We start from the raw sequence: 8,733 nt of genomic DNA, 5'->3' as shown, positions 1-8,733 counted from the left end.
TATTTATACTTACAGAAATGGAACAATAACCGTAACTTCAGCACGTGTCCCAGCACGGGATAGGACTGCCACCTTTGTGGGTTCATTTTAAGACCCTTTTTAAGTCTGCCTCCTGCGAGGTGGCATTTAGCAGTCCTCCTCCTCGCCATCTTTAAGGAAGGCAAAACTTAAACCCAAACTGTTTTTGTTTTATTTTCCAACGGTCACTTCATCATAAATCACTGGCTGCCTTCCTCTCAGCGCAGACCTAAGCGTAAACTCCGGTCTTCTTCCGCACACCAGAAGGAGAAACTCAGGCAGCAGCTGAAGGGGTGGGGAATGGGAGAAACGGACACACAGTGGAGATTCAGTTGTGCTCTGTCAAGCGAGGGAAGGCGGAGGGAGCCACTTCAGCTGCAGCGGAGCTGAAAGGGGAGCGGCGTGGAACAGCGCGGCAGCGGCAACGGAAACGACGTTAGTAAAGCAAGTGAGGAGACAGCGGAGGTTGCTGGTGTTTGGGGCCGGTGGAGGGAGTCATTCCTGCAGCTGCACTTCCGGTCGGCATTTTGTTCTGAGAGGGAGCGAGAGACATACAGGATCCTTTCCTTTCTTTTCCTCTTCTTTTTCTTCCTTCCTACCTCCCAATCAGTACTGAGTTGCTGTGCCTGGGCTGTCACCTCTCCCGTCCTCCTGTACTTGTATATACAGAGGCAGCGGCGGCCCTTTGGCAGTTGCCCCCCTTCCTTCCCCCCCCCCCTTCCCCTCCCTCGCCGCCGCTCTGCCACCCCCCCCCCCCCCCGCGGCTCGGAGTGTGTCTTGGAACTGGTTTGGTTCGGCCCGAGTTGACGTTGTGAAGCAGGCTCGGGGGAAAGGATTTGTCTCGATCGGTCACCCTCCGGCTCTACATGTTTACTGTACTGAGGAGGAGACGGAAGAGGAGCCAGCCCCCCTCCCGGCCCGGAGTATTGTTGTTATATTATCTCTCCTCCTCCTTCCGCTTCGCGGCGACAGCGGCCTAGCAGCGGCAGCAGCTCCTCAGAGGAGGGAGGGGACCGGACCGGATTTCTCTCCCCCTTTCTTGGATTCTTGTTGGATAAAAACGCCGATTTGCTCAGGTAATCCCCCTTCCTTGTTTCCCCTTCCCCTCCCTGCCTTCTCCAGCAGCGGACCGGGCCTCCTAGTCCAGGCGGCCCAGTACTGCCGGGAGCAGAGGGGATTAGCTGTTATCCGGGGTAGAGGGGAATAAGTGGCAACCAGAGGTTTTTATTTCGCAACCCCCCTTCCTGCTCGCTCGGGTTTGGCGGAGGAGATTGGTTCCTCCTGGGCTGCTGGGAGGCCTAGGCCTGGTGGAGAATGCAGGCCTGCCGGCCAGCGCCTTTACTCCAGCTCGGGGATTAGAAAGGCAAAGCGGCTTCACAGTTACAGGCCTCAACCTAGAGAGGAGCAGGAGAAAACAATAGAGTTACCCGCAAATATACACTGATCCTTTTTCCATATTTACAACTTCACCCAGGGCAAGGAAGGAAGGTCCCAGTGCAGACAGCTCTTTGAAGTGGGGAAGGAGTAAGTGGAGGAATAGGGGAAGAGAGAAAATGTAAATACTCAAAAACAAAAAATATCAACTCTCTTTGCCATTATCTTCTTGTAACCAACTCTGTTCTGAACATACAAAAGTTCAAAGGCACATGGATTTACAATTTGCAGAGGTTTAATCTCTGAATAATATAGAGATTGATTAATGTGTTAATCATTTAGTATATTTATAACATAAAAGTTGCATTTGTTGGATGATTGACACAGCACAGACACCTGCAGACCCAGGAAATACAGATAGACAAGCATATTGTGTCAGATACTCCACACAATCTCGATGTTTATGTGCTGTATATTTTACAGGGATATCATATGTATGTGTACTAAATTCAAATGAAATACTGTTTGATACTTTTAAACAGATAATGGGAGAGGAGTTGTGTTCAAGGTGCTGTGTTTATGACATTTAGGGTGAAGATGAGATCTTACCCTAATTACATTTCTTCTTGATTCTCAAGTACTTAAATGAAAAGTGAGAACATGTAAAGTGTCATCCTTTCTTGTCAGGTCATATCACTTTGGGATCCTGAGGTTGTTATTGGCTATTTGTGTTCATAATGTTTGAATATGTAATTAGGCGTCATTTTAACAGGCCAAATGTGTTTTGTAAATGATAAGTGTCAGGTCTTTTATAAATTGTAGCTAATTTACAGTAAAGTAAATCTTGGACTTATTGTGTAGTAGAATTGAGAATGATATTAAAAATTGAGGTAGATTTAAAGCAAACACCCTATGAACTAATAAAAATACTCCTACAGGAATTACATAATTGAGGTGTTTTTTTAAGTTAGCAATTTTCAACTTTTTATGGAAAGGAAATTTGGCAAACAGTTACCAATGTTACATAATTTTTATATTTTTTTCATTAAGTTTTTTAGTTGTTCAAGCAGATCTGTTGTAATAATAAGTGGTTAATGTACCTAATAAAGTAACTTTCAGGTATATTTTGTTTAGAGACTTATAAACTGTGCTATTGGGCCTCTGAGTGCCCTGATACACCTTTAAAAGGATGAAGTTAATATAGCTGTCATGTAGGAAGACTGTTTTTAATGCTGTAAATCCATGTAGTAGTCAGCATCGAGTCCATTATTTGTATTGGTCAGGGAGCAGTTTGAATTTTAAAAAGCCTGAAGATCCTGCCGAGTCCTGATCCTGGCCTCCCTTCCTTCCCACTCATCTCCTATTTCTGTCTTTGTGCTGCCTGGCCTTGGAGAGGAACCATTTATACTTGAAAAAAAGCAGCATTTTATTTTTAAAATTCAGAGGGAGCCACTACTTGTCTCTAACTGTCCCTGTCTGTGTGTAGCAATGAAATATCTGTTTTCTTTGGATCTGTAGCATGCGTAGAGGCCGAGTGTAACTGCTTTACAGGAAAGAAACGACTGTGTAGAATAGTTCTTGTTCTGGGGTAGCTTTTCAACATCAGGATGCGACATGAGCTCCAGTGTTTCTTTGATCTTCTGTTTCAAACAGATCTTTAACAAAAATGTTTGTTAAGGCAACAGTGGTGAACTACTCATGACTTGCTTCTCATTTAAGGAAGCTTGCCTAAATATACCAGATAATAAGAGGAAATAAACTAAAGTACCTTATGTAGTTCCTGTCAAGTTTATCTTGCTAGGAACTTGTGCCCCTTCCCCCCACCCCTTCAGACATTTAGAAGTTTGTCTCCCAAGGGGGCGTGGCCAGGCGATTCAATCCCATGCTGACGTAATGCTCAGGATATAAGGGCAGCTGCTTGGATTCAGTAGCTTGGGTCTGTCTTGACCTAGAGTCTGGCTGCAGTATACTGGGCAATGCTCATGTGTGTTCCGTTGATTTTGTTATGGCTGGTTGTCCTCCCCTTGCGTTATTAAGTTGTCCTTAGCTCACAAAACTTCACCTTTTCCTCTTGATTCTTCTCCCCATCCTGCTGGGGTGAGGAGGAGTGAGCAACAGTGTGGTTTGGTTGTTGCCAGCTGGCTTGAAACGATGACAGTCATTTTTGGTGCCCAATGTGGGGTACGAAGGGTTAAGGTAAGGACAGATCTGACCAGAGTGTGCTGGAACAAATTTGTTATGCAGATTTCTTACATTAGTTAAACTAGACAGACTGGTCACAATGCTGGCTCAGTTGTTTACATGGTGATGTTATGTAAACTCTTACATGCTCTGTGTTCCCTGTGATGCTCTTTATCAACTCTGGGAGAGTGATGAGGACCATCACTCAGCTGGACCACCATCAACTGGTATTTGTATACAGTATTGTTGTCACTCTCATACCTCCAGCTTTTCCTCTTAGAATTCATTAGTAATCTCACCCAATCTATGGAGAAGGCAGGGAGGGATACTTTCTCCCACTCTTTTACCTCCTCTTTCTCCTGGCTAGCTACAACAGTTTTTGAGGATTTTGAATCCTCTTGGGACATTACAGTCATCCTTCTGCATCTCCTGAATATGTTTCATGTCTTGCTTAGGGTTGTAAAATTTTTTAAGAGTTCAGTTCAAAGATCTGCCCCAAAGCTGGGTAGTTATGGATGGAATGGCAGGTGGGAAAATATGGGCAGGTATCTAGAGAACATCTCACCTCCAGTGGTTTGGAACTACTACATGACCCTGATAGAGTGATAGAGTATTTTAAAAGAAAATGCTGTGGTTATTCCAGAGAGGCACAACTGACTGCAATGTGCTGGACCCTGGGCAGTATCTACCAAACACTGCTCAACATTAGGCAGCATCCTCGGGGGATAGGGGAGAAAAATAGTCTGACAGGCACTGCAGCTATCCCAAGATATGCACTGTGGTTACTCAAACCCCAGCAACAGGCACTGTGGCTGCTCAAGCCCCAGGCACTGCAGCTTAATCAGAGAACTAACTTGTGCCAGTATCAGTCGCCTCTGTACAGAAGAAGAAATGTTAGATGCAAAAGTCAGTTCATTCAGTAAAGGAAGAAACTCCTACAAAGGGGGAGGAGGAAAAAGTAGATGAAGCAGGGCTATCGCGAGAAGAGGAGGAAGAGACAGAAGGCATGACTGTCTAGGGAAGGGAGCATTGATAAGGCAATTGGAAAAAGGACACAAGTCCTCAGCCTTTGGAGGCAACTTCTGTCAGATGTGAAGGAAAGGTACTTCTTCAAGAAAGACATTACCTGTCAGCCAGGCCACCATGGACCACCACGGAGAAAGGTATCCAGTACCGGAGGGAATTAGCTGTGCTGGAAGAGATTTATAATCATCCGGATAATATGCAGTTACCCATCGATCTAGATGAAGTTTAGTGCACACCATCTATGCAGCAGAAATTCTTATTAGTACCACCATCTTATGCCAACTCATTGACAGTTATATCCTGGAAAGAAGGAGAGAAGCAAACAGTGGATGAAGTGGTTGGCCAACTCTGGTGGATGTCTTGCTTCCTCCTTATGGTCCTGTGTCTGTGCTGTGGAGAAACTATCCTGGGAGTTCAAGAAATTTAAGATGTCTCCTACTTTCCACCTGTACAGGCCCAAATCTCTGCTATTCGGAGCAGGCATTCCTCTGATCAAAGAGGTGATACAGAGGGTACACGCACCAGGGCAACCTGTGGTTTTATCTATGCTGCAAGGAAAGACAGTTTGGGTTTATCCTGTTTCGTGCGAAGGCAGACCCAGACCCATCCATGGGATTGTTTTTGCTCAAGGGCCTGGATGCACTTGTTGAGTGATGCAGAAGGATGGGCAAGTTTGATGTGTATCTCGGGGGAGTTGATTTTGGGTGAGAATAGCTAGTGAACTAAATTGTATTAATTACTAAATAAATCCACTATTGGTTCATTCACTCCATAAACACCACTTTGTCTTGAAGATAGAGGACTTTTTCCCATTGCAATGGCTATATTCATGCACTGGAGTGCCAGAGGCAATTTTAGCACAAGCACTTCAAGCAACAGCCTGTGGATTTGTGGGTCTGATTGAACAAGTGCTTTCTATCTTTGTGTTCCTGTGAATCTGCTGTTCTGCCTAGTGTGTTTTTGGGTAATCCTTTGCCCTGAGTATGCTCTTCAGAAAGGGGTGACCTGATGAGGGAGATGCGCCCAGTGCTGGGAATGGAGAAGCTGAAGCAGTGGGTTGATATTGTTGGAGTAGGAAACGAGAAAGTCTGCTATGACAGATAGAGCCCTGAAGTCATGGACTAAATGAACTCAAAGGAAGAGTTAGAGGGATGACCCATTGAGTAAGGGAATGATATCTATGTGTGTGTGTGTGTGTATCAGTGACAGAAAAATGTTGATAAATAAATGCAATGTTTATGATATGGGCATGATGTAGATGTTATAGAATAAGGGGTGGATAATGTCCTCAGTTTGGCAGGGATAGGGTTAACTTACTCCAGATGCCACAAGGAGGCATGGCCAGGCTATTGATACCATGCTGACATCATTCTCTGTATATAAGGGGAGGTGCCAGGACACAGCATTTCCTGTGGCTTTTCTGTCAGGACAGGCAGTGAGTCATAACAATGGACATTGCTCATTTTCGGTATTCTTTTGCTGTTATGGCTGGTTGTTCTCTCCTTGTGTCATTCTATTAAATTGTCCTTATGTCAACTCACAAAGCTTTACCTTTTCCTCCCAAATCTTCTCAGTCCTGCTGAGGTGTGGCGGGGAGAGTGAGGAACTGCGTGGTTTGGTTATTGTCAGTTGGGTTTAAACCACAACAAAGTTGTCGCTACACCTTGACTCATGCAACTCCATTGGGGATGGATGGGATTCTGCTGAGGAAGGTGGCAGAAGAGCTTGCTGAGCCACTCTCCATCATCTAGCAGCAGTCCTGGCTTACCAGGGAGGTCCTAGCTGACTGGAAGTTGGAAAAATGTGACTCCCATCTACAAGAAGGGCTGGAAGGAGGATCCTGGGAACTATAGGCCTGTCAGCCTGACCTCAGTGCCAGGAAGGGTTATGGAACAGATCATCATACAACTTCCTTTCAGGTAGTTGTAGAGAGTGATAAGGTCTCCCCTGAGCCTTCTTTTCTCCAGGCTCAACAGCCCTAGATCCCTCAGCTGTTCCTCATATGAAATCCTTTACTAGCTTGGTAGCCTGCCTCTGGATCCTCTCCAGCACCTCAGTGTCTTTCTTGTAGAGAGGGGCCCAAAACTGGACACAGTATTCAAGGTGCGGCCTCACCAAAGCTGAGTATAAGGCAATGATCACCTCTCTACTCCTGCTGACAACACTATTCCTGATACAGGCCAGGATGCCATTGGCTTTCTGTCAGCTTTCCAGCCACTCCTCCCCAAGCCTGTAGCACTGCTGGGGATTGTTGTGGCCCAAGTGCAGGACCCAGCACTTGGCCTTATTGAAACTCACGGAACTGACCTTGGCCCAGAGATCCTCATCTACTATTACAAGGTGACCTGCTTAGTGCATGAGGGAAAGGCTGTGGATGTGGTCTGCCTGGACTTTAGTAAAGCCTTTGACACAGTCTCCCATAGCATTCTTCAGGAGAAACTGTCTGCCCATAGCTTGAGTGGACTTATTCTGCATTGGATGGAAAACTGGCTGGAGGGCTGGGCCCAGAGAGTGGTGGTGAAGGGAGTTAAATCCAGTTGGCAGACTGTTACCAGTGGTGTTCCCAAGGGCTTAGTGTTTTGGCCTATTCTATTTAATATCTTTATCAAGGATTTGGATGAGTGGATCAGGTGCACCCTCAATAAGTTTACTGACAACACCAAGCTGTGTGGGAGCATAGACCTGCTTGAGGACAGGAAGGCTCTTCAGAGAGACCTGGGACAGGCTCTATTGATGGGCCAAGGCCAATTGTATGATGTTCAACAAGGCCAAATTCTGGGTCCTGAACTTGGGCCACAACAAATCCATGTAATACTACAGGCTTGGGGCAGAGTGGTTGGAGAGCTATGTGGCAGAAAATGGGCTGGGGATGTTAATCGACAGCTGGATATAAGCATCATGGCTTGTATTAGAAATGATTTGACCAAAAGAACCAAGGAAGTGACAACCTAGTGACAGAGGATGCAGAGAAGACTGAACTACTGAATGCTTTCTTTGGTCTTTACGGCCAAGGCTGGCCCCCAAGAAGCCCAGTCCAGCAAGGAGAGTAGGACAAAGTGGACAACAGAGGACGTGCCCTGGGTGGATGAGGAAGAGGTTAAAGACTTGTTGGACAAGCTTAATACTTATAAGTCAATGGGTCCTGATTGGATGCATCCTAGAGTGCTGAGGGAGCTGCCTGATGTGATTGCTAAGCCGCTCATCATCATTTTTGAATAATCATGGAGGACACACGAGGTGCCTGAGGACTAGAGAAAGGCCAATGACACTCCAGTCTTCAGAAAGGACAGGAAGGATGACCCAGGAAACTACAGGCTGGTCAGCCTCACCTCCATCCCTGGAAAGGTGATGGAACAACTCATCCTGAATGTTGTCACTAAACATATGAAGGAAAAGATGGTTGTCAGGGGGAGTCAACATGGCTTCACCAAGGGGAAATCCTGTTTGACCAACCTGATATCCTTCTATGAGTGCATAACCGGCTGGCTAGATGAGGGGAGAGCAGTGGATGTCAGCTACTTTGACTTCAGCAAGGTTTTTGACACTGTTGTCGTGGTTTGGCCCAGATAGCACAGAAGCACCATGACAGTCTCTTGCTTGGTGCTCCTCATTCACCCCCATCCTTATTAGGATGGCAGAGGCCCCAGCAAAATGGGCCATTCTTGTTCAACGTTTTCATCGATGACCTGGATGAAGGGACAGAGTGTACCCTCAGCAAGTTTGCTGATGGCACCGAACTGGGAGGACTGGCTGATTCCCCAGTCTGTGCTGCCATTCAGTGGGATCTCGACCGGCTTGAAAGTTGGGCAGAGAGGAACCTCATGAGGTTCAACAAGGAGAAGTGCAGAGTCCTGCATCTGGGAAGGAACAACCCCCTGCACCAGTACAGGCTGGGGGTTGAATTCCTGAAGAGCAGCTCTGCAGAGAGAGACCTGGGAGCTCTGTTGATAATGAACTAAACATGAGCCAGCAATATGCCCTCATGACTAAGCAGGCCAATGACATATTGGGATGCATCAAGAAGAGTGTGGCCAGCAGGTCGAGGGAGGTTCTTCTCCCCCTCTACTCTTCCCTGGTGAGGCCTCACCTGGAGTACTGTGTCCAGTTCTGGGCTCCTCAGTTCAAGAGAGGCAG

The 8,733-nt window shown here is 46.4% G+C and overlaps 1 protein-coding gene across 5 annotated transcripts in view; it reads left to right on the top strand.

The window, feature by feature from the left end:
- Positions 1-375: 375 nt before the first annotated feature.
- LOC133628460 (nipped-B-like protein) overlaps positions 376-8,733 on the top strand; it is a 165,575-nt gene continuing 157,217 nt past the window's right edge. For 3 of the 5 annotated variants that reach the window (XM_062016629.1, XM_062016630.1, XM_062016631.1), the window contains exon 1: positions 376-1,094. The gene's annotated coding sequence lies outside the window, so the exon portion shown is untranslated. The remainder of the gene's footprint in view (positions 1,095-8,733) is intronic. The other 2 variants (XM_062016634.1, XM_062016632.1) reach the window with 1 other exon arrangement.

The sequence above is a fragment of the Colius striatus genome, chromosome W (assembly GCF_028858725.1).
Source record: "Colius striatus isolate bColStr4 chromosome W, bColStr4.1.hap1, whole genome shotgun sequence".
Classification (NCBI taxonomy): domain Eukaryota; kingdom Metazoa; phylum Chordata; class Aves; order Coliiformes; family Coliidae; genus Colius; species Colius striatus.
The sequence above is the reverse complement of the archived record's forward strand: the minus strand, read 5'-3'. Positions and strand labels throughout refer to the sequence as shown.